Source organism: Chiloscyllium punctatum, chromosome 39 (genome assembly GCF_047496795.1).
Source record: "Chiloscyllium punctatum isolate Juve2018m chromosome 39, sChiPun1.3, whole genome shotgun sequence".
Lineage (NCBI taxonomy): Eukaryota > Metazoa > Chordata > Chondrichthyes > Orectolobiformes > Hemiscylliidae > Chiloscyllium > Chiloscyllium punctatum.
This window is the reverse complement of record NC_092777.1, coordinates 45,398,853-45,408,257: the sequence shown is the minus strand read 5'-3', so window position 1 is coordinate 45,408,257 and position 9,405 is coordinate 45,398,853. Positions and strand designations below refer to the sequence as shown.

General features: G+C 42.0%; 1 long non-coding RNA gene across 1 annotated transcript in view; it reads left to right on the top strand.

The window, feature by feature from the left end:
- The first annotated feature begins 1,945 nt into the window (after window positions 1-1,945).
- Window positions 1,946-9,405, top strand: part of LOC140464229 (uncharacterized) — a 98,533-nt gene continuing 91,073 nt past the window's right edge. The window contains exon 1 of the long non-coding RNA XR_011954887.1: window positions 1,946-2,045. This is a non-coding gene — a long non-coding RNA (uncharacterized lncRNA). The remainder of the gene's footprint in view (window positions 2,046-9,405) is intronic.

The following is a 9,405-nucleotide window of genomic DNA, read 5'->3' as shown; positions in this document are numbered from 1 at the left end:
GTCTGGAGGAATTTACTTTCACCCAGAGGGTGGTGGGAGCCTGAAAAGAGGGTTTGAGTTGGAAACTCTTCTAATATTTCAGCAATGTTCAGATATTCACTTGCCTCCAAGGCAATGGGTTAAGGGTTTGGAAATGGGGTTTGTACAGTTAAATCTTTATTGACTGTTGTGAAGATGATGAGCTGAATGTTTGGTTTCTGTGCAGTAAATGCCTTTGAGTTTAGCTTTAGAAGAATATCTTGCAGAACATTTATGTATGTCATGAAATAAGACAACCAATGCTTTCAAGAAATTGACAAAAGAAACGTGAATTATTATCCAAAGAAAACATTGTGCTATAATAATAAGTGGAGGAGGAGATCCTTCCAAACCCATGACCACTGCCATTTAGAAGGGCAAGGGCAGTAGCTCTACGGAATACCACCACCTGCAAGTTCCCTTCCAAACCACTCTCCATCCTGACTTGGAAATATGTTATTGTTTCTTCACTGTTTGGGAGTCAAAATCCTGGAGCTCCTTTTTTGACAGCACTCTGGGGGCCCCTGCAACTCAAGGACCTTAATTTCAGTTTGCAGAAGACTATCCCTGAAAAGCAAGCCTTTGGTAATGACCGAGATGAACGACAGAATATTTATGATCCTTAGAAGAAGGAATAAGAAAATATGTAAGGGAAATTGTAAAAATTATAGCCTCAACTTTGAACTATTCCAAACTTTTGGGTGAGATTAAGCATTGTGGCAGATGACAGACTTCGAATGTCTTGTGATCGTCCTATCTTCCATCAAACCTTCAGATCAGAATATTGCAGAGGAACTTCTTTTGATCTTACCCCCAATAAAGAAATCCCAAAAGGCTCACTTTCATGGTGCAGAACTCTTAAGATGGAACGTGGATCTGAGTGTGTACAGTCCCACTGTCTTGAGTTCAATATCACCCTGAATAAAGTCTGTTGCTGTTCACCTAACTGTGTATAGACCTAACATTACTGCAGAACCTATAAAATTCTGGCTTACAGACAGTAATGCTACAAATGAGGTGAGCTGAGATAGCAAGATGCATCTCGTGATGTATAGGTGATGGAGCTATGCTGGATCGAAATCATCATCATACTCTCAGCTAATCAAGAACGTTAATCCCAAATTCTGTATATGTGAAATGTACAAAGATATTCTTGGATTGTATGAGTCTCATCCAGACTTCATTATGATTGGGCAACATCATTTAATACTTAAAATTGGAGTCTACCTGTTTTTTTTTTGCAATTTTCTTATGTATACTTGTTGATAATAAATAATTCCTTCAAAGTTAAATGTTAATGAACTGATTTCAGCTTTTAAGAATGATTCATAAAATATTAAGAGTGGGTGTTAATTACTTGCCTCCAAGACTGAGAGCTGGTTTTCTCAGTTTCTATATTCTGCTTGGCTGGTGTTGTACAATTCCATTCACAAGGCTGCAGCAGAACTAAAGATGCTGAAAGTAATTTGTCCATTTTAGCTCAGCCTTTCGCTTATTTTAGCTCATCCATTCAGAAATACCGTACAGTTGTCAAGCCTTCTTCATAAACAGTGAGCGCTCACTTATTTAGCTTTCAAAGTTTATTTTGCTGACTCCTCACTCTGAAAAAATAAACACTGCTCCGTGGGGAAAGATTTCGTCTAAGCACTAAGTTTAGTGAAATCGTAAACCCGTCTTTTATAAACGTGTTTACGATTTTGCTATGCTTAGCTCACAAGAGAAAATAAAATCTTCCCTCCATATGTTTAAAAGGGTGTTGCACTCTGCCTCGCACTTTCTGCTCATAAATCTCACTTGTAATATTTCCCCGATGTTCAAAGCCTTGCACATTCTCCAGTCAACACCCCGCCATGAGGAGGCAGTCTTTGTGCAGTGGCGGGTAGTTCGGGCTCTGCAATTCAGTATTGAAAAAGGAAATAGAATTCCTTCTAAACCTAAAGGCACATTTCACATTCCTGACATGATATCAAGAGGCAGAGCAATGAAACAGCACAAGAACCAAACTGAAAGTATTCAAGACCTGCCAAGTAAGTGCAGAGCAAGAAATATTTGTGAAAAGCCTGTTTTACAGCTGCTTATTTCCAACTATGTATTAATAGTTCCTGTAATTGATTCAGCGAGTTTTATGGTAGAATAGGGGAGTTTGAACTAATTAAAGCACCACACTATTACCTCATTCTTTAATTAGCTCCCTGTCCCGTAATCCAGCATAAGATTCACCACTGTCTCATTAAGTGTTAATTCCCTGCAGTAATTATCATTTGGTTACCTTGCCGTGTCTCACTACATTATAATGTGCCTTCCTTGTTTGCAAAGGGAAAAGGGAACCTAATGTTGCTCCAAACCATGGCAGACACCAAGTTAATTCAAACTCCCCACAAAGTCCTACCTTAACGACCATGAACAAAGCTGTTCTTTACAATGATATAAAGTTGAAGATACTAGTTGAAATTAAGAACACAAGCCTATGTAACTGTAGGAGGCCAGCTGCAGCCACGAGGGGACAGGTTGCTGTTTTTAACCATTCAAAGCTAGAGAGGGTAATTTCAATGCTGTAAATTATCAGGACACTGGGCAATGAAACTATCAACAGGGCTTGGCAGAATAAAATTAAATTTGTCATAGTTGTAGATGTAGGCCTATTGTTTTAGTAGTTTGGAAACTTAAGTATTATGGGGATCAAACAAAGGGCCGAATGTCCTTCAAGGTGTCAGGATCATCAACACTAAAACTTTATTATCTTCATAATTCATTGTTTTGTACAGAGAGACACAAGAGGAAAAAAGGAATTTACTACATTTGTGGTAGTGACGCATCATTGTAAATCACTCTGACTAGATATGCAGCTGCCAATGCTGGGCCAAAACCAGTTCTGTCTAGTTTTGGGGAGCGCTGGTCTGCCTCGCCCCCTTAGGAAAAAGAACAAAACCACATCATGCTTGCAGATGCTGATTAGGAGAATATGTATCATCGCAGCAGGTTTAACCCTTGCAGGTCTATAAAACAACAGGCCAGTGTATTTATGGAATGTAAAAGATCATTTCTTTCTCTATTGTCTGCTTCCCACACTCCACACTCCACACCTTGGGAAGGCAGCCCATCAACCTCTCCTGAATTTTATGAAGTGTTGGCATCTTTCCATCTATAAGAGTTGATGAATATGCACAAGTATTGCACTTTGGTGTCCGTGTGTGTCTCGGAGACAGGGTGGTGGCGGACAGCATTCGAATGTGAAGGCCAATCCATGAGAGGCAGGTTCTGCTGCAAGTGCCAGATAATGTTGTAGCTCACTGTTTATTTTGTTAGTACATGTTGTCAAGTTATTGCACCCACTGGTCATTGTGCTGGTCCGTGCAGCACTACAGGAAGAGGCTAGTGACTCCCAGTACAACAGTCAATGTTTAGAGACTTTGTGTCATGTTTCGAAGCATCCTGCCATTTTGTCGTCTTGCTCCAGTTCCCTCACCATACCGAACGTTTATTGGTATGCACCTGCTTTCCATTGTAGGGACATGGCCTAGCCAATGAAGCCACCTCTCTTTGATTAGTGCCAACATACTTTGGCAGCTCTGCCGTTAGTATATAGTGCTTTCTCTCATAGAGATGTGCAGCATGGAAACAGACCCTTCGGTCCAACCCGTCCATGCCAACCAGTTATTCCAACCCAATCTCATCCCACTTGCCAGCACCCGGCCCATATCCCTCCAAACCCTTCCTATTCATATACCCATCCAAATGCCTTTTAAATGTTGCAATTGTACCAGCCTCCACCACTTTCTCTGGCAGCTCGTTCCATAAACATGAAAAAGTTGCCCCTTAGGTCTCTTTTATATCTTTGCCCTCTCACCATAAACTTATGCCGTCTATTTTTGGACTCCCCCACCCCAGGAAAAAGACTTTACCTATTTACCCTATCTGTGCCCCTCATAATTTTGTAAACCTCTATAAGGTCACCCCTTAGCCTCTGACGCTCCAGGGAAAACAGCCCCAGCCCGTTCAGCCTCACCCTGTAGCAAAAATCCTCCAACCCTGGCAATACCCTTGTAAATCTTTTCTGAACACTTTCAAGTTTCACAACATCTTTCCGATAGGAAGGAGACTAGAATTGCATGCAATATTCCAACAGTGGCCTAAACAATGTCCTGTACAGCCACAATATGACCTCTCAACTCCTGTACTCAATACTCTGACCGATAAAGGAAAGCATACCAAACACCTTCTTAGCAGGACTTATACACTTAATGGTAAGGTCCTAAGGAGTTTTCCTCAACAAAGAGACCTTGGAGTGCAGATTCATAGATCCTTGAAAGTGGAGTTGCAGGTAGATAGGATAGTGAAGAAGGCGTTTGGTATACTTTCCTTTACTGGTCAGAGTATTGAGTACAGGAGTTGGGAGGTCATGTTGTGGCTTTACAGGACATTGGTTAGGCCACTGTTGGAATATTGCGTGCAGTTCTGGTCTCCTTCCTATCGGAAAGATGTTGTGAAACTTGAAAACATTCAGAAAAGATTTACAAGGATGTTGCCAGGGTTGGAAGATCTGAGCTACAGGGAGAGGCTGAAAAGGCTGGGGCTGTTTTCTCTGGAGCGTCGGAGGCTGAGGGGTGACCTTATAGAGATTTACAAAATTATGATGGGCATGGATAGGGTAAATAGACAAAGTCTTTTCCCTGGGGTTGGGGAGTCCAGAACTAGAGGGCATAGGTTTAGAGTGAGAGGGGAAAGATATAAAAGACACCTAAGGGGCAACATTTTCACGCAGAGGGTGGTACGTGTATGGAATGAGCTGCCAGAAGATGTGGTGGAGGCTGGTACAATTGCAACATTTAAGAGGCAGTTGAATGGGTATATGAAAAGAAAGGGTTTGGAGGGATATGGGCCGGGTGCTGGCAGGTGGGACTAGATTGGGTTGGGATATCTGGTCAGCATGGACGGGTTGGACCGAAGTGTCTGTTTCCATGCTGTACATCTCTATGAGTCTATGACCTTCTTCACTATCCTATCTACCTGCGACTCCACTTTCAAGGAACTATGAACCTGCACTCCAAGGTCTCTTTGTTCAGCAACACTCCCTAGGACCTTACCATTAAGTGTATAAGTCCTGCTAAGATTTGCTTTCCCAAAATGCAGCACCTCACATTTATCTAAATTAAACTCCATCTGCCACTTCTGAGCCCATTGGCCCATCTGATCAAGATCCTGTTGTAATCTGAGGTAACCTTCTTTGCTGTCCAGTACACCTCCAATTTTGGTGTCATCTTCAAACTTACTAACTGTACCTCTTATGTTCGCATATAAATCATTTATGTAAATGACAAAAAGTAGAGGACCCAGCACCGATCCTTGTGGCACTCCACTGGTCACAGGCCTCCGGTCTGAAAAACAACCCTCCACCACCACCCTTTGTCTTCTACCTTTGAGCCAGTTCTGTATTCAAATGGCTAGTTCTCTCTGTATTCTGTGAGATCTAACGTTGTCACCAGTCTCCCATGGGAAACCTTGTCGAACACCTTACTAGAGTCCATATAGATCACATCTACTGCTCTGCCCTCATCAATCCTCTTTGTTACTCTTCAAAAAACTCAATCAAGTTTGTGAGGCATGATTTCCCATGCACAAAGCCATGTTGTCTATCCCTAATCAGTCCTTGCCTTTCCAAATACACGTAATCTTGTCTTTCAGGATTCCCTCCAACGAGGCTCACTGTTCTATAGTTCCCTGGCTTGTCCTTACCACCCTTCTTAAACAGTGGCACCACGTTAGCCAACCTCCAGTCTTCTGTTACCTCACCTGTGACTAACAATGATACAAATATCTCAGCAAGAGGCCTAGCAATCACTTCCCTACCTTCCCACAGAGATTTAGGGTACACCTGATCAGGTCCTGGGGATTTATCCACCTTTATGCATTTCACAACATCCAGCACTTCCTCCTCTGTAATATGGACATTTTTCAAGATGTCACCATCTATTTCCCCACATTCTATATCTTTCATGTCCTTTTCCATTTTAAATACTGATGCAAAATACATGTTTAGTATCTTTCCCCATTTTCTGCCACTCCACACAAAGGCTGCCTTGCTGATCTTTGAAGGGCCCCTATTCTCTCTCTAGTTACCCTTTTTGTCATTAATGTATTTGTAAAAACCCTTTGGATTCTCCCTAACTCTATTTACCAAAGCTATCTCATGTCCCCTTTCTGGCCTCCTGATTTCCCTCTTAAGTATATTCCTACTCCCTTCACCATCATAGATGTCATCAACATCTTCATTAAAGCAGGACTCTAAAAGACTTTTGGGGAAAATTGGCTGTCCACCAGACCTCTTCCATTCCTTCTATGACAACATGCGCAATGCTGTACAGTTTGATGGCTCCACCCCTGAGAATTTCAGAGTGAAGAATCCAGTAAAATAGGGCTGTGTCTTCACGCCACTTTGTTTGGAATTGTCTTCTCCATGCTCTGGACTCTGACAACCGATTTTGGCTGACCAGTCAGGCTTGCAGAGTGATTCACCTGCATGTATTGAAAGCAATAAATATTGGTCTATGGGACCTTGTTCATTGTCGAACATTTACATGCTCTGTGCCTGTTTTATCTCAACAAAATAGGTGATAGCCACTTGGTAACTCATTTCACAGGGTAATGTCTTGACCAATTGGATTTAATCTGCTAGCTTTAAAAGTTAAACAAAGCCTGGCAGTTAACTGTCAATCATGATGAATGGATGCATTTTCCATGACAATGCCTCAACCAAGAAAATTAATCATTCTCTCATCTTGCACACTATAACTTTTGATTTTCCCCATAAATTATTTTTACTTTTGTTTTAGAACATAGAACATAGAACAGTACAGCACAGTACAGGTCCTTTGGGGCCCTCAATGGTGTGCTGAGCATTTATCTTAATCTGAGATCAACCTAACCTACACACCCCTCAATTTACTGTCATTCATGTGCTTGTCCAGATTAAATGTCCCAAATATCTCTGACTCCATTTCCACATACCCAACACTCTCTGCATAAAGAACCTACCTCTGACATCTCCTTTATAACTTCCTCCAATCACCTTAAAATTATGATCCCTCATGACAACCATTTCTGCCCTGGGAAAAGTCTCTGGCTATCTACTCTGTCTATGCCTCTCATTACCTTGTACATCTCTATCAAGTCACCTCTCTTCCTTCTTCTCTCTAGTGTGAAAAGCCAACCTCTCAGTCAACCTCTCTTCATAAGACAAGCCCTCCAATTCAGACAGTATCCTGGTAAATCTCCTCTCCACCCTCTTTAAAGCTTCTACTTCCTTCAGAAAATGAGGTGACTGGAACAGGACTCAATATTCCAAGTGTGGTTGAACCAAGGTTTTATAGAGCTGTAGCAAAACCTCATGACTCTTAAATTCATTCCCCCTGTTAATGAAAGCCAAAACACCATACGCCTTCTTAACAACCCTTTCAACTTTAGTGGCAACTTTGAGGGATCTATGTACGTGGACCTCAAGATCTTGCTGTTCCTCCACATTGCCAAGAATCCTGTCTTTAACCCTTTATTCAGCATTCAAATCTGACATTTCAAAATGAATCACTTTGCATTTATACAGGTTGAACTCCATCTGTCACTTTTCAGGCCAGCTCTGCATCCTTGTCAATGTCCAGTTGTGGCCTGCAACAGCCCTCAACACTGTCTACAACACCTCCGACCTTTGTGTCATTGACAAACTTACTAACCCACCCTTCCGCTTCTTCATCCAAGTCATTTATAAAAACTACAAAGAGCAGAAGCTCAAGAACAGATCCCTGAGGGACACCACTGGTCACCGACCTCCAGGCGGAATACCTTCCATCCACTATCACTTGATGTCCTCTGTCAGCCAGCCAAATCTGTATCCATACAGCCAAATTTCCCTGTATCCCATACTTCCTAACTTTCTTTTCCTTTTCTTTAAAAGTCTTTAAAGCCCTGGTTGCAGTGGCATCATTGACAGCAGGCCCTGTGTGGATGAAGATGACTACATGAGCCGAGGGAGCAGTGAGTAAATGTTGAAGGGTAGATGTCCGGTGGTGGCAGCAGCAATGGCAGGATGAGGGGGATAAGGCTCCATCCTAGCCCTGGTTCTCCTGGAGAGCAAGGAGCAGATCCCAGGTTTAATTCCCTGGTCCAGACTCACAAGCTGAGCCTATGCTCCAGTTCTGTGGCTAAGCCTGTGTGCTTAACAGCAGAGACGGTGACAATTTTGGTCCCAGTGCAGGACTTTGTGGCACCAGCAGTAACTGCATCGACGAGCTCAGCCCAGTGTGAACCCAAGGTGGCGCTGTTGGTGGAGTGAGATATTGGTAGAGAGTGGCAACTGTTTGCTCCAGCAGCAGTGGTGTGGCAAATTATGGTTGCAGCATTGTTGTCCTTTTACCAGCATGGACCTGAGATTGAAGTTGGAGCTGTTCCAAAGGCCACCTAACGTTATTGATATAAGACTGCAAGATTAATGTTATAGTTTCATTTTTTTGGCTTCATATCCTGTTTTCTGCATATTAAGATGGCACCTTTGTTTATAACTTGGAAAAGTGCATGACCCTCTTTAGTGTGTGTGTGTCTGTCTGACTGACTGAGTAGTAAGTGAGAGACACAATGCTAGGTTTTCCAGGCACACGTGTAAATAAATAATCCCCTTTATTTAACATCGCAAAAGCTTATTTAAACTGACCATATGGTCGGGTATTAATGCACACACATTTACCTTTTCAAAATCGGACAGCCAGCCAGTGAAAGGAAGAGGTCTTTCGACTATTTCTCATTTATGCCTGGAAGAACACCCTAAAGCCAACAACATTATTAAGTAACTAATAGAACAATTAATTCTCAAAGACCAACTTCCTAAAATATCACTATTACATAAGTCAGGTTTTGGGCAGTTCTAGTTACACTAAGAAAGAAAGAGGAGCAGGTTTTAATAGCATTCATCTGTTAAAATTATACAGCCACAGTGTAATGGAAATTTCCCTCAGTGGGACCGTTGAGTAAAAAGCTTCTAACACAGAACAATACAAGGCAAAAAAAATCAGATTTTATCATTGATTAAAAACTGCCTTGTTAGATCAAGCCAGAAATGTTTAGATTAGATTACTTACAGTTTGGAAATAGGCCCTTCAGCCCAACAAATCCACATCGACCCACCCAGACCCTACACCTAACGCTACGGGTGGACGATGCAATTATGTTGACTTGGCAAAGAGCAGAAGGAACAGATGGAACCAAAGTGCACACCCACTACTTCAGCAAACACATCTTACCCCATCTCTGGCAGATGATAGGTGGAGATGATGATATTCTTCAAGTCTTCCAATAGGACAACTCAACATTTCACCAATTGAGGAAGGGAGTATTTAAAAATCA